The 26,780-nt window shown below is 47.4% G+C and overlaps 1 long non-coding RNA gene across 1 annotated transcript in view; it reads left to right on the forward strand.

Moving 5' to 3' along the window:
- Nucleotides 1–16,837: 16,837 nt before the first annotated feature.
- LOC144772567 (uncharacterized) overlaps nt 16,838–26,780 on the forward strand; it is an 858,949-nt gene continuing 849,006 nt past the window's right edge. The window contains exon 1 of the long non-coding RNA XR_013599804.1: nt 16,838–17,095. This is a non-coding gene — a long non-coding RNA (uncharacterized LOC144772567). The remainder of the gene's footprint in view (nt 17,096–26,780) is intronic.

Consider the following 26,780-nt stretch of genomic DNA (forward strand, 5'->3'; position numbering starts at 1 on the left):
ATTAAATACAATATCTCTCTAACATGGAGACGAGAAGGCTAGACAATGACGGAAACTATTGATGCAGTTCAGTAGCTTAGGAATGCAGAAGAGGAGGACTGAACTGATAGCTGGAACTATAACATACTTTTGGCAGACTCAGAGGCAGAGCCAAGCTGCACCGGGCACTGCGAGGCAGGAAGTAAGTGAAGGGTCGAGGATACAGGTGGGGGCTGTATCGCTCCTCAGCGAGGCTTTCAGGAGACAGGAGCTGAATCTGATGTCCGGGCCCTTTTGAGGCCTAGAAACGGGGACTTTATAATGGAATAACGTGCACACTGAGAAACGTGGCAACATAACTTTACATAGGCCTGATATTCGTAGTATTCACGAGGACTGGAAAATGACATACCAGAGGTGGACACAACTGGAATTGCGTCATTAATCGGACATGGGGAATAACATATGCATATTGGTCATGCACACATAACATATGATGGATGAGGCGTAGGGACACAGAACATGGCAAAATTTACTTTTCCACATTCCCTCCTTGTCACTACGTTTCCATCAGGAAACATCAATTTTCATGATACCGTCTATCATTTCATACAGTACCATTTGCTCGTCTCGAATTGTCTTGGAACGGGATTTAGAACGGGGCTTGGGACTAGGAATACAAGAGGTAGCACACATGCTGCAAATCGCAGGGCCACATTGTATACAGAGGCAGCAGCTAAATATGATCGCTACTGCAATACCTAGAAAGGACAGGACTTTCCATCCCCATGCGGAAATTATATTCCAGAACCAACCTGACCATGTCCAGATGCCTGGGTCTTGGTGTAACAGATGTGCAATTTTATGGAGTCTGGTTATAGCTGAATAAACAGACGGCGCGTTATTTGGAATGAAAATGCAGCAACTAGATCCGATGACTCTACAGGCCCCGCCCCTATCGGCCAGTATGACGTCAAGGACGAGACGATTTTGCAAAACGACAAATCTCATAGCAGATTGTTCTTCGGTTAAGTTACCTAGAGCAGAGGCAGTCTCATTTACTACAGCTTCAAGGGTTCTTGTTAACCTACGGATCAGTTTACTATTCTGGACAGGTCCTACAAAGAAGAAGAAACCTTTATTGAAATCTGTATACTGTTCTAGAGTAGTTTCAGTATAATCGACAATTGGGGACTCCCTTCTATGTCTAATGTGTACTAGATGTGTGTTTCTGTGATAATCAGATGGGGCTAGGAAAACAGGTGGCAGTAAGAAAGCAATGTAACAGGTTCCCTCCCAATCGAGGGGCAGACGGACATATGCAGTTTGACCACAAATAAAATAAGAATGACGTGAAGCTTTGAAAACAGATTTCCCACTGTCACTATACTGGACAACAGTAGTACATTCACTATGACCTACATGTACGGAACCATAACTACGGACACATAATTCGCCTTTGACAGGTAGTACTGAAATAGCAGGTAAGTCTGGAGTAGTATCAGACTGAACATTCAGGACCATGAAATTCGACGAATAATTACCTAAATTATATACTTCATTTTCTAGATCTAAACCTGTTCTGTGGGGGAAACCTTGCTTGTCTGAAAAACATGTACTGTTAAGAAAAGACATATCTGTTGAGGATGACGTTAACGTGGACCATGCTCCACACGAACCATTATGTGAGAATGGATAAGGAAACAGTGGCAGAACTCCCTTCGGTGTCTGAAAAGGGGGGAGTCGACCACACACCCAACAATTAGTGGCATTGCTGGTCTGGTGTGAATAATGTAACATACGGATAAATGTGTTGTTACGCATAGCGAGGCGGTAAGAGAGTTCATGAGGAGGCAGATCACTAAACGTGTGCTCTACTGTAGCATTAGCAGACATATTTACATGAGGAACTGGACAATACAGATAGAACGCATAGCTGGTGCAGGAAATCATTATGCTGATGAATAATACGAAACTTAGAAAAACGATACATCTGATTGAACTTTGACTGACTCTCTCACTATGGGGGTCTATTTTATACATGTCAGAAACAGTCTAACCGTTTCACCTAGGGGAGGACTTATACAATCAAACTGACTGACTTATTTTACTAGACCTGAGCTTTAACTTATACTCCTGCTGCGGAGTTTTCTCTAACAAGGGAGGGGTTGTAATAATGTCTTGTGCGGGACAGTCCTTAAGAGCAATATTCTGGCAGTCCTTCAAATCCTGGGAAATGTTTTTAGAAACGGATTTCAGTCCTTTGAAAAGTTTAACATGAGACAGATGGACCCATCCTTTTCTGCCTTCCAACTTGACGGCAGTACGGGTGGTGAGGAGGACCTGACGTGGCTCCTTCCAACGTGGTTCCAGCGGACTTGATCTGTCGAAATTTCTGATCATCACTAGGGAGCCTGGAACGATTTCATGCGGTGCCACCTCGGTATTGTCTGGAAAGGCGGCAGCAACCTGTGAACGACATGAGTTGAGGGCAGACATCAAGGAAGCTAGGTAATCTGTCAGCATATTACATGAAACATCAGTAATACTTCGGGGTCTAGGAGTACCCCACATGTTAGGGGGGCGGCCGAATACGACCTCATACGGGGACAGACCTGATCTGGAATGTGCGACCATGCGCATATAAAACAAAGCGACTGGCAGAGCTACTAGCCAGTCCACACCTTTTTCTTTACAGATTTTAGCAATGCGGATTTTCAGGGTCTGATTATGTCTCTCTACGAGACCGGCTGCTTCAGGATGGCGTACACAATGGAACTTCCACTGGTACCCTAACAAAAGGGAAACGTGCTTCATGAGTTCAGATGAGAATGGCTGACCGTTATCAGAATATACGACTCTAGGGAGTCCATATCTAGGGAAAAATTCACGAACCAACTGCTTGGCAGTGGTCGCGGCTGTGTAATCTGGGACTGGATATGCTTCTGTCCACCTGGACAAAGCGCATACAACTACAAGGACATACTTGAAACCTCGACATCGCTCCATCTGAATATAATCCATCTGGAGGACCTCAAAAGGGTGGTCAGGGGGCTGGAAACCACCTTGTTCCACCGGGACACTTTTACCTGGATTAAACTGACAACATATCATACAGGTGCGGACTTTCTGCTTGGCTGCAGCTCGTAAATGCTTGTTGAACCAAATGTTCTGGATACTGTCTAACATAGCTTTTTCTCCTAAATGTGCTGGACTATGTGCGGTATTGATAATGACTTGAACCATAGAATCGGGGAGAAACCATGTGGCTCTACCCTTCGTTAACCACCCTTGATCTGTCTGGACCCCTCCTTGTTCATACCATTTCTTGATTTCTTCAGGAGTAGCATGTAACTGTATATCTATGACGTCTTGAGTAGGGTCCTTAACTGTCATGCATGTAATCGGATCTGGAGTATGTGTCTGATTAACTGGAATGTCTGGAGTCTGTGCTGTAAGCTTGGCTGTGCGGTCTGCTAGATCATTACCTTGGGAAATAATGTCAGTAACTTTCGTATGTGCTTTGCACTTCATGATAGCAATGGATGTCGGTAAATGTATGGCATCTAACAGGGCTTGAATAAGGAGACCATGCTGAATCTTGGTTCCATGAGAAGTCATGAAACCTCTCTCCTGCCAGAGCACTCCGAAGTCGTGTACAACTCCGAATGCGTAACGTGAATCTGTGTAAACATTAACTTTCAGGTTCTTGGCGTGTATACAGGCTTGTGTCAGAGCGACTAGCTCTGCTGCTTGAGCAGACAGGGTGTCAATACGGTGTGTTTCAATAACGTCGGTGTCAGTAGTCACTGCATACGCGGCGACTAGTTCTCCTGTACTAGTTCTCATACATGAACCATCCACATAAAGTGTCAGGTCAGGATCTGGTAACGGAATGTCTGTCAGGTCTTGTCTTGGCTTTGTCGTAATGTTAACTACTTCCACACAGTCATGTGGGTCTGGATTTGAATTAACTGATGGTAACAGTGTAGCAGGATTCAGGACGTTGCAGCGTCTAATTTCTATGTGTGGCTGGAACAGTGTCAATTCATAACCTGTTAAACGTGCAATTGTCAAGTGCTGTGTTTGTGTTCGGTTTAAAAGAACTTCTACTGAATGTGGGACTCGTACGGTCAGAGAATGTCCTAAAACTATGGAATCACTTTGTCTGATAGCTAGTGCTGTGGCTGCAACTGACTTGAGGCACGCAGGCAACGCCTGGGCGACTGGATCTAATGTGCTCGAAAAATAAGCACAGGGCTTGTATTGTCCTGCTTGATCTTGTGTGAGAACAGATAATGCTGTACCTTCGCGTTCAGTAACGAAAAGTGTAAAAGGCTTACTGTAGTTCGGTGTAGCTAGAACTGGAGCTTGACATAGGGCTTTCTTTAACTCGTTGAAACTAAGTGTATGGTCAGATGTCCAAGGGAGGACAGTCGATACGGCTGCCTCCTGTGTCGTTAACTGTATCAGTGGCTTGGCTAGAAATGCATACTGGGGAATCCATTGTCTACAATAAGAAGTAAGGCCGATAAAAGCACGTACCTCCTTCTGGGTTCTGGGCTGGGGAAGACTCGCTATTAACTGGATACGGTCGGGTGTCAACTGCCTACCCCTCTTGGACAGCAAGTGTCCTAAGTATACCACTTGCTGGACACAGAATTGAAGCTTCGAAGGTGACACCCTGTGCCCCATCTCGGCTAGAAAATACAGAACTGTAAGTGATGCTCGCTCGCAAGCACGTTCAGAACGGGCTGTGATCAGTAGATCATCGACATACTGGAGTAGGGCAGTGTCAGTTGGCATGTGAATGTTGTCTAGTTGTCTCTTGAGTGCTTGACTGTAAATACTAGGGCTTTCTGTGAAACCTTGAGGAGCGCGTGTAAACATATAGCTCCTTCCATTTAAACAAAATCCGAAAAGAAACTGGCTGTCTGGATGAATTGGAACACTAAAAAATGCATTCTTGAGGTCAATGACAGTGAAAAACATGGCTTCGGAATCAATAGCAGTTAACAGGGAAGAGATGTCTGGGACAACTGGGTACTGAGGAATAATACATTTATTAAGCTCTCGTAAATCAATCACTAATCGATATACTGGCGGTGCATTCGGATCAGTACGTTTCATGACTGGAATGATCGGAGAATTGCATACATTGGAGTCAGTTTCTACAACTACTCCTTGAGCCATGAGCTCGTCAATAATTTTGGATAAGGCTGCTACAGCCTCAGGTGGCAATCTGTACTGTCTGATTCGGGGTAACACTACACCTGGTTTGAGAGTCACACGATGGGGTGTGATTTGCATATAACCTACATCAGTTGGACCTTGCGCCCATAAGTGCTGTGGAACATTAGACAATCTTGAATCAAAATCTCGTAATACATAGTGACCCTTAAAGTCACGTAGGAACAGACGTATTCCCTCTGGGGAACAGCAAATAACTGCACCTAACTCTTTCAGTGTCTTAATGCCTAACAGATTTTCTGGACATGACTTAGTGAGTAACAGATCAGTAGTACGGGACAATGGACCTACTTCTAGAGTGACTGGCTTTGAAATCTCATTAACTATTGGCTTTCCTGAAAATCCAAGGGAAACATTTCTTGAGCCTGAGAGCGGAGCCCCTGGAACTTCGGCATGACTAATTGTGGTCCTACTTGCCCCTGTATCGATCAAAAACTTTCTGTCTTTCCCTAATACTTGACTGTGAACATAGGGACCTTCTTGATCTACAGGTATCTCGATGAGAGGCAAACCTACCTCCCTCTCTAGGCTATTTCATGAATATGGCTGGTACTCTGGATACTCGGACTGTGCATACTGGTACATCTGCGATGTAACATGCTGTGTTGCAGCGATAGGCTGCGGTGCGGGAACTGTCTGTTGTGCATTCTGTGGCTGAGGAATCTGTGAAACTTGTTCTTGTCTAGGCGGACGTGGTCTTTCTTTAGTCTTACCAGTAGCTATATTATGTTTCAGAACTGCACACTCGTTTATAAAATGACCTGGCTGTTTACAATAATTGCAGTTCCCTTTAACGGGAGCTGCAGGATGACTGGCTTGATTCGGACCCCTCTTCTGACTGTCTTGAGGAACAGATTGTGCAACTAGCACTTTCATTTTCGTGTCTTTCATACGTTTTCTCTCGTGTTCTTGCTCTTCTCTGATTCTATTCTGGTGATACTGGAGCATCTGGAGCATCTGGGACGGAGTATTTGCTTGCCAGGTGCTTTCGACTTTCAAAACTCGATTTTTAATTTGTGGGCTTGAATTCTCGACTAATTTAGTAACAAAAAGATGAGGGTATGACTCACTACTTGTCTTGAGACCACTGTTGATACTGAAACATTTTTCAAATCTAGAATAAAAATCACTAATATCTTCATCTTGTTTCTGTTTACAGGCTGAGATTGCATCCCAGTCTTCTTTTCTCGTTGTCAATAATCTGGGTAAAACTTGAATCAATAATTCTGGTAATTCTTTACATTTATCTCCAAGACCGGTACCTGGTACTCGTGCCTTGTCTTCAGCTTCTAGAGCTGCCCAATCGATCTTTTTCTCTCCCACCTCCCATTCTTTTTCTTTTAATTTTTCATATACCCCTGCGGGTAACAGGACCTTTAACATTTTAATGATGTCTGGGTAAGTGTATTCTCCCATACGGAGCATGTCTTTTAATTCTCTATGGAACCCTGCTGGATCTTTGTCATGACAGGGAATTAATTTCTTCATTTCAAGAAGTTCCATCTTTGAAATCGGAGTGTATACAAACACTCGTTGCATTACGCCACCCGCCCCTTGGACTGGGTGGACCTCTCGTAACGGATTCTGTCTGTCTATGTAGAATGGTTTACTTTCTGGGGGTGAGACATGAACAAAATGCGGATTCAGAAACGTTCTATATTTGTGGCGCTGTTCTAGAATGACACTAATTAAATCGGTACCTAGACCTCTCCATCTATACTGGAGTAACTCGTTCAGGATATCATGCAACGGACCTGGATCAGAATGTTGACCCTCATACAAAGTAATGAGGTGCTGGATCATATACATACCCACCAGTCGTTGCTCGGCTGGGGGCAGTTTCAGAAACATTTGTGCCACTATTTCGTCTGGAAAAGTGGTAGAATCAGTAATCCATCGGACTGCTGATCGGGCTAGTTCTTGTTCATGCATGGTACTTAACTCACTATAACCGATTCGTGATTTCAGGATGTGATCGGTAGCTTGAAATACTTGTTCTAGAGAACCTTGTTCTGGTGCTGGATGATGAAAAATAGACTTGTGTTCTAGGCGTAAATGGCGATCTGGAAATCTGGATTTTCCTACATACGCTATTCTGGCGGGATTCTCGTTCTCTTCCTCTTCAGGATCAGAGATACTTTCTTTCTCGCTTACTTGTGCTGCTTTACGCTGGTCGTGTAACCTTATTATTTCTTTACGAATTTTCTTGTACATACTCTCCATGGCACCGACGGTCTTGTGCTTACCCTCGGCTATATTATCACTCCACCTTGTCAGGATTCTCATTTCGGCGGAATCTTTAGACGGGTAGTCTTGTTCTCTTATTAGACAATTGATCAGGAACTTTAATATCATGAGCTGAATCTCGGCTTTCCTTTGAGACATAATCTCGCCAATACTTTCTGGATCATCCCCTGTACGGATGAAACGATATATTCTGTCTAGATCTTCTTTCATATTCGGTAAGGTGACTAGATACTCGGCCACCTTTCTTACGCGGAATGAATATAAAACCATATTATCCTCGCCTGGGACTGGATCATAGCAACATTCGGCAAGGGATTTTCTTATTTCTGCAACAGACTGATATCTAGGCGTACGCTGTGATGCTTGTGCATGTAATTCGGCTAACGTTAAACGCTTGTGTGGCGGCGGGGTTTGAGGAGGACCTCCTCTTGCGGCCCCTAAACTAGAATCGTCGACTGACATTCTTCGTCCTGGCAGGGTCGGTAATTGTAACGTGGGCTGGACTTGTATGGCGGACTGGGCCGGGGGAGCTGTTAAGGGCACCCCGGTATCTGAAGGAGCCTGAATTACCTGGTTTACAGGGACTGGCGGAGCGCGAACGGGATTTGCATATTCTGGGACTGTGTCGTCCAGATAGGACGAAATAAAAATATCAGCTGCGGTCGGTTTGTGACGTAGCTTAGTCGGAATTAATGGTGGCGGGAAATTACTAGATGCCTCTGGGGTCGCTTTCGGCACACCTTCGGCAAGAAGAGGATACATACCCTTAATGAGGGCATGCCTCTGTCTGTCTGACTGTTCGGCTTTGACTTGTTCACCTATCTCGATTAATTCTCTTTCTTGGGCTCGTTCTTGGGATTCTCTACTTAACTCTGATTTTCTGACCTCTTTCTCGGTTCTTCTATGAGCTTCCTTACGCCATAACTCGATGGCATCTTTCTGTGACTGTCTGGCTTTCTTTTTCCATAATGCTTCTTCTACTCTCATGATACATTCGGCATCCCATGTACCCGATACGGGCTATCTATACTTTTCTTCTAACTGTTTGGTATACTCTACCCATAAATCTAGATACAATATGGCGCTTATGCCATGTTTCTGATACATAAAGTGACCTGGACTGTCCCTGGGTGGGACAGGAACCGCTTCTTCTAACAGACCCTTTCTAGTTTTTATCTGACGTAACTTGGAAAAGAGTGGCATGACTGAACTGTAATCTGGACACAATACAATACACAATGAAAACACAAAATCACGTCGCACTCATACCACAACAGTAAAATACATGAAGAACATTATAAATAACAGTTCGAACAGAATATTACCTGGAATACTGAGAACAGAAATAGAACAGATTTTCTCGAGAACGGAACAGACTAGAGTTACTGGATGCACTGCTGTAACAGTACGGAACATACCGGTCCCACAAAGGGACGCATCAAGACCCGTATCCACCTAGGTGAACACTTCGTTTGTGAGTCTGGGCACCACCAACCCACGGACCAGGAGTCAATTTAGATTGGTCCTGTCTAGATACTACCCCAGCAATGGTACTCACCGGGCAGCACGGAACGGAAGGCCTCGGACTGGACTGGACGACGGACGACGAACTTTGGACTTCAGTTACAGGTGGGCCTCCGGATACCTCGGACCTTGGACTCTCGGCTTGGGCTCTGGTCGGGACTCGCCGCGTTCCTCCACCGTCTCGTTCGGATGCTGGACCGCCTCCTCCGTCTCCTCCGTGGGCCTGAGGGATACTTGGAGCAGAAATATCTGCCAGTGCACGGTATGGTTCCGTCACGACTGCAGAGGGTCAGGGGGTCGGCGTGGCTTCACCGACGCGTGGGGAAAGGGCAAGTCCCTGTTCGGGCGCCATTATGTGGTATATAAATAAATAATACCGGATCTATTTTTGGATGAATGAATGAATAACAGATAGCTCAATAAAATAAGAGTCAAGATTCGAGGTAGTAGGAGTTTCTGCAGGTTTATTACAGCATAAGGACAGGATCAGGACAACCTGCATAGGAACAGAGGTGACAGGGCCCAGCAGGACAACTGGGGCCCAGCAGCTGCCGGGGCTTGATCTGGGATGAGCGCGCTAACTTTTAATAACAATACATCAACTTATATACATAGCGCAAACACATAGCATTACATTGCAGTAGGCGTAGCAGTGGGTGGAGCAGAAGGCGTGACGCGTAGCAGTCGCGAAAGATAACAGTGAAAAGAGGTGTAACTGGGCGTATACATAGACATGTGGTGTAAACGTAACAGAACATGTCATGAATGGGCGGAAACTTTGGAGGGGGCTACCTAAGGAGCCGGGACCTCTAACCTAATGGTGCGCGAAAACTGGCAATGACGTATTACTAGGAGAAGCTGGGGGCTACGAACTCTGTGCTAGGAGCAGAGACTAGAGTCTGGAGGGTCGGAGCGACATGTACCTAAACCCTATCTGGTATCTGATGTTTAGGGAACATGTTGATATAAACTAGGAGTCATGAGGGGAAAAGCTAACTTGATTCTAAGACAGGACCATGCATTATTCTACATGAAATGCGTGATGAAGAATACTAAATGACCATTAAATACAATATCTCTCTAACATGGAGACGAGAAGGCTAGACAATGACGGAAACTATTGATGCAGTTCAGTAGCTTAGGAATGCAGAAGAGGAGGACTGAACTGATAGCTGGAACTATAACATACTTTTGGCAGACTCAGAGGCAGAGCCAAGCTGCACCGGGCACTGCGAGGCAGGAAGTAAGTGAAGGGTCGAGGATACAGGTGGGGGCTGTATCGCTCCTCAGCGAGGCTTTCAGGAGACAGGAGCTGAATCTGATGTCCGGGCCCTTTTGAGGCCTAGAAACGGGGACTTTATAATGGAATAACGTGCACACTGAGAAACGTGGCAACATAACTTTACATAGGCCTGATATTCGTAGTATTCACGAGGACTGGAAAATGACATACCAGAGGTGGACACAACTGGAATTGCGTCATTAATCGGACATGGGGAATAACATATGCATATTGGTCATGCACACATAACATATGATGGATGAGGCGTAGGGACACAGAACATGGCAAAATTTACTTTTCCACACTGTGCTCGCCGAATTTGGCGTTCTGTGAAGCAAATATTCCCTTATATCCCTGTTGCTGTCAGTACTAGGTGGGATTCTCCTTGTACTCCGATTAAGGGAGCTCTTGTTGGGTGTAGGCTCCTGTGGGATTACGTCCTGTTTTAGATGCAGGTTAGGCGCTACTGGGGGGGTTGAAGGCAAGTCTCCTATTTGAACCGCCTCCTCCTCCGCCTCCACGAGACTATCCCTTACGCTTAAACCCGGTTTTAAAGCCCCTCTACCAGAGGGGTAGAGCATGTTTTCCTTGTGTCGTCTGGCTGACTTGTGGGGGTGGGGTTTCTCTTGGTTTAGGAGTAGAGTTGAGTTTCTTGTTCTCATTTTTTTTTTTTTTTTTTTTTTTTAGCTGCCCAGTGCAGTCCAACAGCCTAGTAACTCCAAGAGGTAGTCCTGATTCTGTACTCCGCCCTGGCTGCACCTTAGGGGGGGTCTTGATCCTGCCTATCCCCCCACTGGCAGACTAGTAATGCAGAAGATCCAAGATTTGCCTGAGACAGCAAGCAACGGCTCTCAGAGCCCCTCAGTGCTCGAGGCGGTGCCTGGCAGCTCCGGCTATGCACAACACCTCTTTGCCACGTGGAAGGTGCGTGGATAGTGTGCTCAAGAGTTGACCGGTGGAGGTGTTTGAGGGCCAGCGGCTATGGCCACAAGGGGAGCGCCCAGGGGCTCCCCCGCTGTGCCTCAAGGTGCTTGTCAACCCTCGGCCGCGTTCACAAGTTCACGGGTTTTTTTTGCGAAAGGGCGCCCGCGAAAGAAGGCGCCCACAGGGTCTAGCCACAAGGGAAAAGCTCCGGCCGCAAAAGGGGTGACAGCAGCTCCGGCGAAAGCAGCGCCAGTGGCTCCCGCCGCAAAAGAGGCACCAGCTGCTCCGGCCGCAAAAGAGTCACCCAGCGGCTCCGGCCGCGGGACAGGCACCAGCACCTCTGAGAGGGAGAGAGGGAGCTAGAGTTGCAAAGTAAAGCCGCCTGCGGGCCCTCGTGGGGGGGGGGGTGTAGCACCCAGCGGCTCCGGCCGCGAAAGAAGCGCCAGCAGCTCCGGCCGCGGAAGAGGCACCCAGCGGCTACGGCCGCAAAGGAGGCACCCAGCGGCTCCGGCCGCAAAAGAGTCACCCAGCGGCTCTGGCCGCGAGAGAGACGGCCGAGGAAAGAGGCACCAGCGGCTCCGGCCGCGAGAGAGCCGGCCGAGGAAAGAGGCACCAGCGGCTCCCGCCGCGAGAGAGGCACCAGCAGCAGTTCTGAGAAGGAGAGAGGGAGCTTTAGTTGCCGGGGGGTGGGGGGTGTAGCAAGGTGTGTAGCGGCTCCGAGATTCAAGCTCTGGGGGGGCCCCCACCGCCGCTGTAACTGCTCAGCAGCTCCGCAGCATCGGCTCCTGCTCCGTCACCAGAGAGCAGCGCTTCGGGTTTTCGGCAGCTCAGCTGTGCTCAATTGCACTGCTACTGCCTCTCAACACCCGCTCCGTCCACAGACATGCCGTGGAACTCTGGAACCTCCTCGACGCTACATCACCGGACGTCGCCTTCCTCACGGAAACCTGGATGAATGCCTCCTCTGCTCCCGACATCGCCATCGCCATCCCGGACGGGTACAAGATCATCAGGAGGGACCGCATCAACCAGACCGGAGGTGGCATCGCCATCGTCCACAGGAACACCATCCGCATCACGACCGACGCCAACGACTCCTTCGCCGCAGCCGAACATCTCCACTTCCAGATTCACACCGACCCTAAGACGACCCTCAGAGGCACTCTCGTCTACAGACCCCCGGGACCACGCACACAATTCAGCGAAGACATCACAGACTTCATCAGCCCGCACGCCCTCCCCTCCACTGACTACATCCTCCTTGGGGACCTCAACTTCCACCTGGAGAACAACAAGGACCGCAACACCACCGCCCTGCTGGAAAACCTCGCCAACCTCGGACTCAAGCAACTGGTCAACACCCCCACCCACTACGCCGGCCACACGCTTGATCCCGTCTTCTCTTCCAGCAAGTACATCACCTTCAGCCACGCCACCGGACTCCACTGGACCGACCACAGCTGCGTCCACTTCAGCTTCAAAAGATCCACGACCCACCACCACCCGCAACAGGTACCACACAGGAATTGGAGCAATATCACCGCAGACCAGCTCACCACCTCCCTCAGCCAGAGCCCACCCGCCAACACAACGGACCCCAACGAAGCAGCCCGCAACTTCACACAGTGGCTGACCGCCTGCGCCGACGACCTCGCGCCACTAAAGAACCCTCCCAGCAGACCCAGAAGCAAGAAGGCATCCTGGTTCACCGACGACCTCAAGGACTCCAAGAAGACCTGCCGCACCCTCGAGAAAGCCTGGCTCCTTGACCGGACCACCGACAACATGACCGCCCTCAAACACGCTACCCGCAAGCACCACCAGCTCATCCGCACCACCAAGAAGAAATCCCTGAAGGAACGACTGGACAACAACGCCCACAACAGCAAAGAGCTCTTCACTATCGTCAAGGAGTTCTCCAACCCCAGCACCGGCACCAACAACATCACTCCGTCACAAGACCTCTGCGACTCCCTCGCCTCGTTCTTCCACCGCAAGATCGCCGACATCCACAACAGCTTTGGCGCCCCACCCATGCACCCAACCGTCGAACCAACGCCCCCCACCGCCACCCTTCGCACCTGGACCGCGGTGACCACCGAAGACACAGCCCGCACGATGAACACCATCCACTCCAGATCACCGACCGACCCCTGCCCACACCACGTCTTCAACAAGGCCGACTCCACCATCGCACCCCAACTCCGGAACATCATCAACGCCTCCTTCACGCCGAGATCAGCGCCCTCCTGAAGAAACCTACAGCGGACCCCACCGATCTCAAAAACTTCCGCCCCATCTCGCTCCTCCCTTTTCCTGCTAAAGTCATCGAGAAGATCGTCAACAGACAGCTGACAGCCTTCCTCGAGACGAACGGATCCCTCGGCCCCTCGCAGTCCGGCTTCAGAGCCAACCACAGCACCGAGACCGCCCTCATCGCAGCCACCGACGACATCCGGACCCTGCTCGACAAGGGGGAAACAGTGGCCCTCATCCTCCTGGACCTCTCCGCTGCGTTCGACACGGTCTGCCACCGCACCCTAGTCCAGGGCCTCAGCAACATCGGTATCCAAGAGAAGGCACTGGAGTGGATCATCTCGTTCCTCGCAGGAAGAACACCTCCCCCCGTTTCGCTCCGAGGCCACCGAAGTCATCTGCGTCGTCCCGCAAGGAGCTTCACTCAGCCCCACCCTCTTCAACATCTACATGAAACCTCTCGCAGCCATCGCACGCCAGCACAACCTCAACATCATCTCTTACGCCGACGACACCCAGCTGATCCTCTCCCTCACCAGAGACACCAACACCGCCAGAACCTGCCTACACGAAGGGATGAAAGACGTCGCCGAGTGGATGAAGGACTGCCGCCTGAAACTGAACTCGGACAAGACGGAATTCCTCATCCTGGGATCCTCGCCCTCCGCCTGGGACGACTCCTGGTGGCCCCCAGCCCTGGGCACCGCACCCAAGCCAACCGACCACGCACGCAACCTGGGCTTCATCCTGGACCCCTCCCTCTCGATGACCAGACAAGTCAACACCGTCTCCTCATCGTGCTTCAACACCCTGCGTATGCTTCGCAAGATCTTCCGCTGGATTCCGACCGAGACCAGGAAGACTGTCACCCAGGCACTCGTCACCAGCCGACTGGACTACGGAAACGCCCTCTACGCCGGAACCACAGCCAAGCTACAGAAAAGATTCCAGCGCATCCAGAACGCCTCCGCCCGACTCATCCTGGATGTCCCCCGACGCAGCCACATCTCCAGCCACCTGAGGAACCTGCACTGGCTCCCCGTCGACAAGAGGATCACGTTCCGGCTCCTCACCCACGCACACAAGTCTCTCCACGACCTGGGCCCCAAGTACCTCAACGACCGCCTGACCTTCTACACGCCCACCCGCCAGCTACGGTCCACCAGCCTCACGCTCGCAGCCGTACCACGCATCCGAAGAGCCACCGCCGGAGGAAGATTTCGAACTTGCTCTGTCATTTGACAAGTTCTCATCAGGGCTTTCTCGTTTTAGTCGTCTTTATTTTCAAGTTGGCAGCGGGTTTCCAAATGTTCAAGAGATCTTATTCAGTCAATGTTGGTCGTTTTCTTAGAGCCGGTGGTCTGCACCTTTATTTGGAATGTGTTCAAATCAGCCGTGCGCTGGACAAAAATCTACTCCCAACCGCCAGCCGGCGGTGGCCACGTCTTTTTGCTTCTTATTCTTGGCGCTCGGATTATTTCCTTGCAGTTCCCCTGTTAATCGGACCTTTAGCCGGTTTCAGTTTGATTTTCTTATTCTAAGTATTGTAGATCTTGAGGTATAACTCGCTCCCAAGTGCACTCCACACCAATTCGAAGAGTCATTTGAAAATAAAGACGACTAAAACGAGAAAGCCCTGATGAGAACTTGTCAAATGACAGAGCAAGTTCGAAACGCGTCGGCAATAGCAGAAAGGATTTAAGTGATCTGTTTATTAATCAGACAATTGAAAAATTTGTATTTGTTACAATTTATTTTGTCTCTTGGTCCTTACTGCGAACAGCTTTATTCTTATAATTAAGTTTTTGCTAAATATCATATAACGATTGACGCTTCTCGTATTATTGTATTCACATATTTATGTACACTAAATGATTGTATGTTACTTTGTCACATGTTCTTTTGTCAAATATTCTTTGTCAAATGTTTTTGAGCTAAATGTTTTTTGTATATGTTTTATTGTATGCACGTAGTGTTTTTCTCATGCAATTAATGCCTTAAATTAATGAGATTTATATAAAAAGTAAATGGTTTAAATAAATCAGACCATACAAATCATAACAAAGATTTGGTTTGTTGCTTGAATTAAAATAGCCATCAAAAACTGCAGGGTCGGCATTTCTTTTTTCATAAATTGTTCGAGCAGTAGCATACCCCTCCCCCCAAGCGCCTTGAGACCCTCCCGGGTGAGTAGTGCGATATACAAATGGCATGATTGATTGATTGATTGATCTTGAAACTTTGATGGTTGTAATAACCGACTAGGTCCAAACATAGAAACGTTCACCAGGTGGAAGTGGCAAAAGTATTCGGCTGGCAAGAAATCGGCCGTGGGCTCAAACTTTAATTTCTCCTGCTCTGGGCTTGTCTATCCGGCCTCATGAAGCCCTTTTTGGCAACAACCTGCTACCTATCCCCACTGAAGATTTTCAACTTCCATTTCTGAGACTAAGTCAGAAGGTAAAAGTTCTGACTGGGACAAACCTAGTTTCCATGTTTGACACCTGCTCTATTGTGGTCGGCCTTAAATAGCACATAGGTCCAAGTCAAGTACAACCAAATAACCATGGCCGACATTTAACTCTTTTGGAGTTAGTTTTAAATGTAAACATTTTGAATTCCTATCTTTGGTTCCCGTTATTAGATTTTTTATAAATTGGAGTGAGATATTTATTGTGTTGTGTTTTCTAATTTTTAACTGCGTTACACATTTTCTTAAATTAAGCTTGCCTTCTCTGTGTCTTAGCTACCAAGGGCTGAGATAGATAGATAGATAGATAGATAGATAGATAGATAGATAGATAGATAGATAGATAGATAGATAGATAGATAGATAGATAGATAGATAGATAGATAGATAGATAGATAGATAGATAGATAGATAGATAGATAGATAGATAGATAGATAGATAGATAGATAGATAGATAATCGAACGGAAAGGCACAGAAATAGAGGGTATGAGGTGAAGAGATGAAGATAAAGCTGGGAAATGTGGATGCTGGAAAGGCTAGGAGCCAAAGATGTGACACTGAATGTAAAGAAAAAGAGAGGGGAGGTGGTCAGAGGAAGTGGAATGATAATTCAGTGAGAAAAGAAGAAGGTGAAAGAGGGTACAAGAAGGGTGTGAGCGACAGCTGATAAGCGGTGGGGAGGCGGGTGGGTGAATATGGGGAGGGAGTGAAGGAGGAGAGAGAGAGAGGCATACACAACATACACACCCGCTCTCGCACAGAGGCTGCGAGCAGGAACCAGCAGCCAGTTAAGACTTGAGAGCGAGTGGAGCTCCGAGACATTGGCTGAGGGATTGTTGTACAGAAATCACCGACGGGGGGAGGCACAACATCACCTCTGCGTCCGCAGCAGCAGCCACGGAACTGAGGAAGCAGCAACTGCATGGACGCAGCCGCCAAGTGACGGGAACCCTCTGCGCTGCACCGACGCGCGCGCTGCCTGAGTCCTCCCGGAGCCCAGGCTCAGCGCGCCCCACCGGCCCCTTCAGCTGCTTGGAAGCCACTCTCTCACACGCCCGAATACCAGGCGGGACCGCTGTTTGGGGGTCACCTGAGGCTGCGTGGGGTTTGGGAGGCTTCCACCGGCCGGCACAGCCAGGAGGCGGGCATCTGACAGCCAAGGTAAGGAGGGATGCTCATCGCCTCAGCGCGCTGGCATTGTTATCAGAGAATCCTCGCATGTGCAGTCTCCGCCGGAGCTGGTGCTCCAGTCCTGGTACTGGGACGCGGTGTGGCTGCTGCGCGGCTGTGGCAGCACGCTGTGCCGGACTGCTCGCCCCATTACATCCCATGATGCTGAAAGTTGTTGTGGGATGTGCAGGCGGCACTGGCACGTAGTGCCGGCACCATAGGCAAAACGCCCCCTGCCAGGCTTCAGCTGGGTACGGCACACGCGGGTGTATAGAGGTGTCTGTGGTGTCTGGCCACCTCTGCGCCAGGTGAAATGAAAGCGCGCAGGTGTGTTCGCGCCTCACGCTGTGGTGGCGCACAGATATGGAATGGGTCTGCTAGTGCTGAGCAGTGTGTGCTGCCAGTGCAGAGCAGCGTGCGGTACTCGCTGTACCCTTTTCCAGCTGGAGACAGCTGGAGGAAGTTCTGCCTTCACACTTGGCACTGAGAGGTGGATGCTCGGCTGAGCACGCGACTGAGATCTGTTTGGGTATTAGTCATTCTCGTGCACTCTTTGGGTATAGAAAAAGTTCCACGAAGGAATGGCACTTCCTCGTGCCTGTAAAGAACAGAGATGAAGGCAGTTAGGTGCAGTATCTATGTGACTACATTTCATTTGGATTACTTTTTAGTTTCACCGCGATTGCTTTGACGTGTGTTGTATTGTACTAGTCTATTATAAACTATCCGTGATATGTTTCATGTCTAGCATTCCAGAATACGAAAATGACAAATATATATTTTTTGTGGTTTTGAATATGTATAGGTGGCATGTAATTCAGTTTTCTGTGTTTTAGGTAATACCTGGCACTGTGGCACATTAAAATGATGTGCATTTGAAGCACAGGGGATATTTTGCACATGTTAGAAACCTGCTCCTGATGGGGGCTTCTGCTCGGGTTCGACCTCCTCCTGCACGTGCTCGGAGTTTCTGCACTGATGCTGTTCACGCTCATGGGTCTGGAACCTCTGCACAGGTTCAAGCTCTCACACGTGCTCGGAGTTTGCACAGATCCGGATCACACTCATGAGTCTGGAACCTCTGCACAGGTTCACGCTCTCACACCTGTTCGGAGTTTCTGGACTGATACGGATCACACTCATTGGTCTGGAACCTCTGCACAGGTTCAAGCTCTCACGCGTGCTTGGAGTCTGCACAGATCCTGGTCACATGCATAGGTCTGGAACCTCGGCACATGTCCGAGCTCTCACACGTGCTCGGAGTCTGCACAGATCCAGGTCACATGCATAGGTCTGTAACCTCGGCACAGGTCCGAGCTCTCACACGTGCTCGGAGTCTGCACAGATCCAGGTCACATGCATAGGTATGTAACCTCGGCACAGGTTCAAGCTCTCACACGTGCTCGGAGTTTGCACAGATCCGGATCACACTCATGGGTCTGGAACCTCGGCACAGGTCCAAGCTCTCACACGTGCTCGGAGTCTGTACAGATCCAGGTCACATGCATAGGTCTGGAACCTCGGCACAGGTCCGAGCTCTCACACGTGCTCGGAGTTTGCACAGATCCGGGTCACATGCATGGGCATGAGTCTCCACACGAGTACAGAGCTGCAAAACAGGTCCAGAGCACCAGCAGAGCAAGTGCTGAGCTTCTGTGGAGACTGAGAGTCGGAGCTTGAAGTGTCCTGAGTTCCCATAGAGGTTCAGGGCACCAGCACAGGTTCAGAGCACCAGCACAGGAGGTGCGGCGCTTCTGTAGAGAATTGAAGCCCTGATTGTGTCCTGGGTTTCCCGAACAGATTCAGAGCACTACTACGGGTTCAGAGCACCACTATAGGTTCAGCGCACCTTTACGGGTTCAACGCACCAGGACAGGGTTGGAGCTTCTGTATAGTGTTGGATCTTTGCATGCCTCCTGAGTTACCGTACAGGTTCCGAGCACCAGCCCAGGTTCGGAGCTTCTGTATAGTGTTGGCTCTGTATGCGTCCTGAGTTTCCGTATAGGTTCGGAGCTTCCCTACAGGGTCGGAGCTTCTGTAGAGAGCTAGAGCTTTGCATGCCTCCTGAGTGCTCTACAGGTTTGGGGCTCCCGTACAGGTTCGGAGCTTCTGCAGGGAGCTTTGCATGCCTCCTGAGTTCGCGTACAGGTTTAGGGTCCCAGCTTGGGTTCGGAGCTTCTGCAGAGATGTATAGCTTTTGCACAGATTAAGAGCTTCAACTCAGGTTTGGAGCTGCTGAGATATTCGTGGGTTCTGCTAAGGTTTGGAGCTTTTGTTTAGGGTCGCTCCCCCTCCGGTGCAGAACCTCAGCGCAGGTTCACAGCTCCAGCACGGGCGCGGATGTTCTGCAAAGGCTCGAAACTTCTGATCAGCTTTGGATCGCAGGCACAGATTGGGAACATATGCGCTTAACGTGAGTTCTGCATAGGTTTGAGGCTTTTGTATATGATCGGAGCTCCTCCTTAATACCTTCTGCACAGGTTCGAAGCTCCAGCACAGGTTCAGAGCCCCAGCACAGGTGCGGATCTTATGCACAGGTTAAGAGCCCCAGCACAGGTACGGATCTTCCATTTTTGTCTATTCTCGGATCTCCTGCTCAGATTCGGGGCACTTGCACAGGTTGAAAGCTTGTCATTTCTGCACATGCTCCTCAGAGGGAGGCGAGTAATGAATTAACAGGAGCCTTAGTTAGAAGAGTCCTCAAAGAGGTGAAAAAAACTGCGATCAGGACTGACATTACGTTAAACATTTCCGCACGGCACCGAGCCTGCCACCTACTGATTAATATTGTATTGGGCAGTGAATGAGAGAAGTGACTCGTGCATTTATGATCAGGTTGCCACTGTGAAAGAACCCGCTGTGTTTGATCTCTGCCAGTTTTAAGAGAGAATGGATTCCTGAGCAGGGAGTACTTGCACAGTAGGGATCTATACTACACTATACATCTTGGGGTTGGTTGCTGTTTTAGGCAGCGGAAGTGTTGCATGTACACTGGAGAGGGTTCTCACACACAGAGGAGAGTTGTCCGTACACGGATGGCAACTGTTTGTGCACCGAAGAGAGTTAGCTGTTCACAAGTAAACCTGACTTTCGAAGAAGAGACAAGTTTAAGAACAGCGACAACTAAAGCCACAGTTAAGCCACGACCAAGAAAGATGACTTAGGCACTCATTACAAGACGGGGGCAAAATGTTGGGTTATTTTACTATTAACCCATGGTGAGGTAATTAACACGTGTGGTAAATACCTCCTATCCTAGGGGCATATTACCAACAAATAGTGATATTTATCGCTAAGTAGGGTTAGCGGCAATATTTTTATCGCCTCGCATCACCGTTTTTTTTCGCTGAGATAACTTGCTATTAGCAAGGTTTATCTCAAAAGCGATAAAAATCATGCGAAATGCGTGAATATCGCTGAGAATACAGCGATATTCATGCATTAGCGACGAAATGCTCTTAGCCATCTTATCCGCCTCCCATTGGATAACATGGCTAAGAACTGGTCTGAGCAGGCGTTGGTTTTTGGCGATAGCAGAAATATTTCCATCGCTACGCCTGCCTTGCTAATAGGCGATAGCGACGTTAGCGACTGCTTACAGTCGCTAACTGGTTGGGTACGCCCACTTTGCATGTCATTAGCGATAAATATCGCTAATGACATGCAAAGCGGGCCCCAAACCGCTCGCTATCACCTAAAAGATGTCGCTAACATCAGTTAGCGACAGCTTGCCAATAGAGCGATAGAATTATCGCCGCTTAGCAGACAAAAACGGCCGCTAAACCGGCGATAATTGCCTATCGCCACCCTTGGTAATATGCCCCCCAGTTTTTAGCTTGAAAGATGGAATAACAAGCAAAATCAGTTTTGAAATCACCAAATTGTGCATGGTTTGAAATTTTTGGGCCATTTCCTTGTATACATTTTGCCAGCTTTGGCCTGTAGGGATATTTATGGGAAAAACTTATAATTGTGATGTCTGTGCAAACAACTATTTTTACAGCTATCAGATTTTAACCTTAAATTGTAATGAGCACCTATAGACCTATTTATGAGTGCGCCAGGGAGCAGTGACGGCTGCCTCGGAACTGGGGGGGTTGTGGAAATGGATTAAAAAAATAATAAAAAATAAACGTACCTTTTTTTATGTTGAAGCGCCGCGCCTCCCCTCCTCCGTCCTCTTCAGGTCTACTACAGCACTGAAAGCACTCAGGCATCCGGGCTCTCCCAGCCAATCATGACGCTGCAGAAGCAGCATCCTGATTGGTCAGAGTGTCCTGTTTGGACACTCAGGCAGTGCTTGGGGAGGCTGGGCATGTTCTTCACCGGGCCGTGCAACATAGCCCAATGGAGAACATGCCAAGTAAGCATGATGGTTTGGTCGGCCCCACAGAGTAGTGCACTTAGAGGAGTGCAAACCACCCCTCACAATGCTTGGCGTCACAGAGCCGAGACCTGCCTCCACCTGGCTGCGAGTGCCGCATAGAAAAATAAAATAATAATAATGACCTATTATTATCATTTTATTTTTATTTTTTGCACTGCTTAAATAGCAGTGGGGTGACGCTCCTCTGCCTTAGCGGATGAACCACCATTGCCAGGGAGATAGTTGGTAATTAATGCACCAGATAAATTTAGACACTGCACAGTTCAGATTTTGGGAGTAACAATTATCACTTATTCCAAGTATTTTCGTTTTAATGGGGAATAACATGCATATTTTGGTGGTTACATTTATTCAGGCAGATGTTTGATTGCTTTGAGCCAGAGCTCTGCTTACCTATAAGTCTGGCTCACAATGTCTTCGAACCAACTGCATCCAACTTCACGGTCTGCTTGATGGGCATAAACAGCTAATTTGCCCTGCTGGTCGTTTTTCAAATCAAAATATGCTTTAAACACATGGTATCATTTCCATTAGTCCATTAAGATATCCATAGAGGGGGTGGAAATCTATGAAACTAATTCACTGTGGACATATTGTGTCCCATTTGTGGTTATGGGTGTTGCAAAGTGACCCCTTTTAAGGTGGTCACCCCCAGTTTTTCTTCATTTTCCTGGGGCTCATCCGCTGGTAATCTTGAACTCTAGCACTGGGACACTGCTATTCAGTGCGCAGTGTATGTGCTCCGACCGCTAAACCACAGTCAAAATTAACGGAACCTTTTAGGTCCAAAATGAGCAACTTTCCATACAAGGTTCACCCACAAGAAGAATGGTAGTTGTGCTTTCTTGGCTCACTGCATTCACAGGTGATGTGAACCTTCTTGCAAGTCAGGTTTCAGAAATAAACACTTTAAATGTAGAAAGAAAGTGCGGTCAGGGTTGGACTGGGGCAGAAAATAGGCCAGGGTACCAAAATAACAGTAGCCCCCCATTAGCGAACAGAAGCTAATAATAAAAAGGGGCCTGCATTCTGCAAATCGAGACAGTTTTGAACTTGTAAAGACATGCTGTATAGGAGCTTTGCAATATATTGGAGACTACAAGCATTTGTGCTTGCTGCTGGCAATGGTAGTAATGATATTGGGGAAATAAACAGTATAAATTGACAGAGCAGACCATAAAGCAGGCGCACAGTCAGCCATAAAGCCAGCCCATATACTGACTTGTCAGACCTGCCATTCTAGCACTACCAGTTTTCATTATAGGCCAGATGGACCCTCAGTGCTTAATTTATAAAATAATGAGCGCCGGTGCCCAAAGCTCTGCTTAGAAGCCCACAGCGGCTGCTATTACATGTTGGCGGAGCAAGTAACAAGCCTATGCAGTCTTCGTTCCACCTCATACCTCCCGTAATGCACGGCCATGCACACCCTTCACTTTTATCTCACTCTTGCCTCTGCTTTCTCCTTTTGTAATGTTTTTTTTTCTCTTTCTCTATTGTTCCACTTCATTTGTTGCTCCCTCTCTTGCTCTCTGTTAATGTCTGATGAGGAAAAATAAGTGCTGGTCCCCAAAAATCAGTGCCAGTGGCCCCCACTGAAGCCACTGGCTCAACTTAAGAACCACAGACCCTGAGTGTGGTTTCTTAGAGACACAAAAGTGAGATGTCATGGAGAACACTGTGCTTCCATTCCAGGCTGAAGTGCTAGGGCTCTCTGTTGGTTAACCTGATGGAAAGTGCACTTGACAAGAGGTTTGAGGTGTGGAAGAAGGACTGGCAGAGGCCTGCACAATAATGGGACTGTCACTGTTCTGTGTTATCAAAGAGATGACAGGTCATGTCTCACGGCTGCATGGAATCTCCAACATGAAGTCACCATCAAGAGAAAGAGAATTGACTTGTCACCTCACATAGACACTTTGCTGCACAATTACTGACAGCATGTTTCCACAGCTCCGTACTCCACCACAGACTCCGGCCTGTGATGGAAACTTCAGAGCCACTTGGCAACTCATCTTTGACTGCATACAGCACCACAATGCTGTACAAGCAGCACCCGATGTGCTACATAAATCCTAAACAAAAAACAGCGCCAAAATAAACAGTCACAACATCCATGGAGTACCCAAACCAATGTGTTTCTTGAATGTCTTGAGTTTTGCACTGTTGGTCTCTTTTCTGTATCTGTTTGGTGTGTTGATGCTTCTTTTTAACACGTCACATATGTGCAACCAATAGCAGTAACTTTGGATATTTTTCACCACTACTGCTCTTGTCTGTCTCAGGCATCTTGTCTCAGAAGGGTTAGGTGATAGCATTAAGGTGCCCAGACCCACTGAGCTCACAGTATTCGAAGTAACCTGGACAGCATAACTCAGAGGTTGGCTCCTGAGAGCTTAATGCACACCATTTCATGAACAGGGTCGCACTGGCTGTTTGTGGGTCTGTTTTATGGTTTGCTGGGCCAGTTATACCGTTGATTTCCCTGATAGTAAAGCAAACATTGCCTGCAGCAAGCACAAATCCATACAGCCTTCCATACATTGCAAAACACCTACCTAGCTTGTCCTACATGTTCACTACTGACCACATTTACAAACATTGGATACTTTTGTAGCTGTTTAATTTACTAATAGGGGCCACTTTTGTTTTGATGCCCAGGCCTGTTTTCTGTCCCAATCCGAACCTGCACACGAAACAGCATTAGTTCTGATTAGTCATGAGAATGCAAGAATTATTTAACAAGAACTGCACAAAGGGTTCCATTGGGCAAACGTGTCTCATTTTGCCAATGATACGCTGGGAATGCTCGCAAGTTCCCCTAATGGAGCAAATGTTCTGCTGAGGGTTGTGCAAATTGCAACATCATTAGACTCCTAATTTTTCATATTTTATTAAACTACCAAAGATACTGGTGCTAGTTGACAGTCATCTTTGGGCTCAAGGGATTTAACAAACTTCACAAAGGGTAAATATCAGTATCTTCGCAGTAGTGTAGCAAGGAGGCCACGGAGCCTGGTTTAAGCAAGGAAAGTCGCCATTTAATTGCTGTTGGAGTAGTAAAATACAGAAAATAACAGGGTTCAGTGGCCCCTCAGGGTTCGGTACCCCAGTGCCACTGCACCTGCTGCACTATTAGTAGCCATGCCTTGTCCCTTGGCAACATTGTACTAGCACATAATATATATTTTGCATGCCCCTTTTACTACATAGTCATGTCTATATATTAAATACAGAATGACCAACATATTACAATTTATTTTCTAAATTGGAGTAGGGAAGCTTCACTGCACTACTGAAGATTATATTGACATGAATGTGTCAGTACGGAATATTGACTTGTAATAGCAGAAATGAAAGTATGTTTTTTTTATATAAGATTTCCGTTACCCATCGTAGGTCATTGCTTATCACTGATGATACAACAGACACAACCAAAAAACTCTTTAGGTGGAGTTTGTCTTCAGATATTGCTAGAGTTGAAAGATAAAAGGTTATGAATGGGAATTTTCAAATAGCTATCACTTATAAAGACATAATTACATGGATTAATATAATAGAAAGAAATTTCAGAGTTGGCAAATTTAATTTACTTATAGGTCCCCAGTCAAGTGATACTACATATGCCAAGTGATACTACATGTACCCAGGGCCTGTACATTGAAGGCCTCAAGTGGGACTGCAGCACTCATTGTGTCACCCACTTAAAGTAGCCCTTTACACATGTATGTGTGTGCAGGTTTATACTGCCATTTCAACCTTGCAAAAGAAAACTTTTGCCAGGCCTAATACTTCCTTTTTAATACACATAAGTCACTCATAGCTTAGGCCATAAAAGCCCATAGGGCAGGGTGCCTTGTATTTAAAAAGGTGGACATGTACTTTTAAGTTTTAATATCCTGGCAGTGAAAACCCCTTGAATTCGTTTTTCACTTCTGTAAGGCCGATCTCTCCGATAGGATTACATTGGGTTACCTTATTACATTTAATAAGTGATAATCTTTGTTTGGGAGCAGGTTGGAATATCATGTTTGGTGTCTGAGGAATTTCGGTCTAAAACCCTTTCTAATGGTAAAGTTGTATTTTGAGTCACAATTCATAAATCACCGCTTTTGGAAAGTTGGCATGTTTTTCTTGTCCTAACTATTTGGTGCCTGCAACTTGTTCCTGTTTCACGTGACTAGCTATAATTGTCAGTTGGCCTTTGTGGATTCACCCTAGACTGTATCGCAATAGAGGGTCTCGGTGTTGGTACGATGGGTCATGGTGGCTTGATGGGGGATGGGCAGAGCTGTCACCTACTACACTTGCACTTCAATGGGACTGGTCAAGTTCACACACAAAGGACTGGATTTTAGTCTTATATTTGGGAGAACATTAGTAATTTCCATAGTACTCTTCACTTCACACCCCATCTCTGCGGACCCAAGTTTATTGTGGCTGTAGACTTTGGCCATCTTGGGCCTGTTTGCATTCATGCAAAGAGGAACTAATGAATAAGTAGGCAGGCCAGGGCCTGGGAACATTTACTCCATTGTCCAGAGAGGGAATCTCTAAGGATCAATATCTGGTCCTGGTTGGCTCTCAAAACATAACAAGCTGAAGAGGAGATTCCTGTGAAGAATCCCAGTGGGCAAGTGGCAACTGGACTGAAGCTCAACTTTTCCATTGGTCTATGTCTGACACCCTGAGATTCTAGTGGTGCCTTCCCCTAGGATCCTTAGAAGTGTCCTCCAGACGTTGGTTGAGCACTAGAGGAAAGTTTGGACACATTGGGAAACTTTAGCTCTAGAGCTTCAGGGGTATCTGCCTGAAAACCTATTCAGCCATCAGTTCAACTGCATTGGATTGGATTTCATCTTCACCCTGCATAGAGATCTCCACACCTTCGAAAAAAAATCCCATTCTTAATTGAGATTTAGAAAATTATCAGAGAGAAAACTCCAAAGCCACAGAGCAACAGAGGACGAACCTGCTTCAAGTATTTGGCCTTCAGTTCTAGGGTAGCTGTTACAGTTTCAGCAGTGTACCGCCTGGAGAGGATTTTTCTTCACAAGAGGTAACAAAGTTTCATTCTGCATTGGGATTTAGAAAAATGTCAACATTTTTCGAAAAGAAAGTGGCTAACAGTCAGATTCATCAAAGCAAAATCGGCTCGCAAAGGGGCCAGATTCTGAGAATCTGGTCCTTTGCGAGCGCTATTTTTGCATTTGGGATTCATCATCCCAAATGTAAAAATCGCAATTATAGAAATCGCTAAATTGCGAGAAATTGCATTTAAGGAATCTC

The sequence above is a fragment of the Lissotriton helveticus genome, chromosome 8 (genome assembly GCF_964261635.1).
Source record: "Lissotriton helveticus chromosome 8, aLisHel1.1, whole genome shotgun sequence".
Taxonomy (NCBI): Eukaryota; Metazoa; Chordata; class Amphibia; order Caudata; family Salamandridae; genus Lissotriton; species Lissotriton helveticus.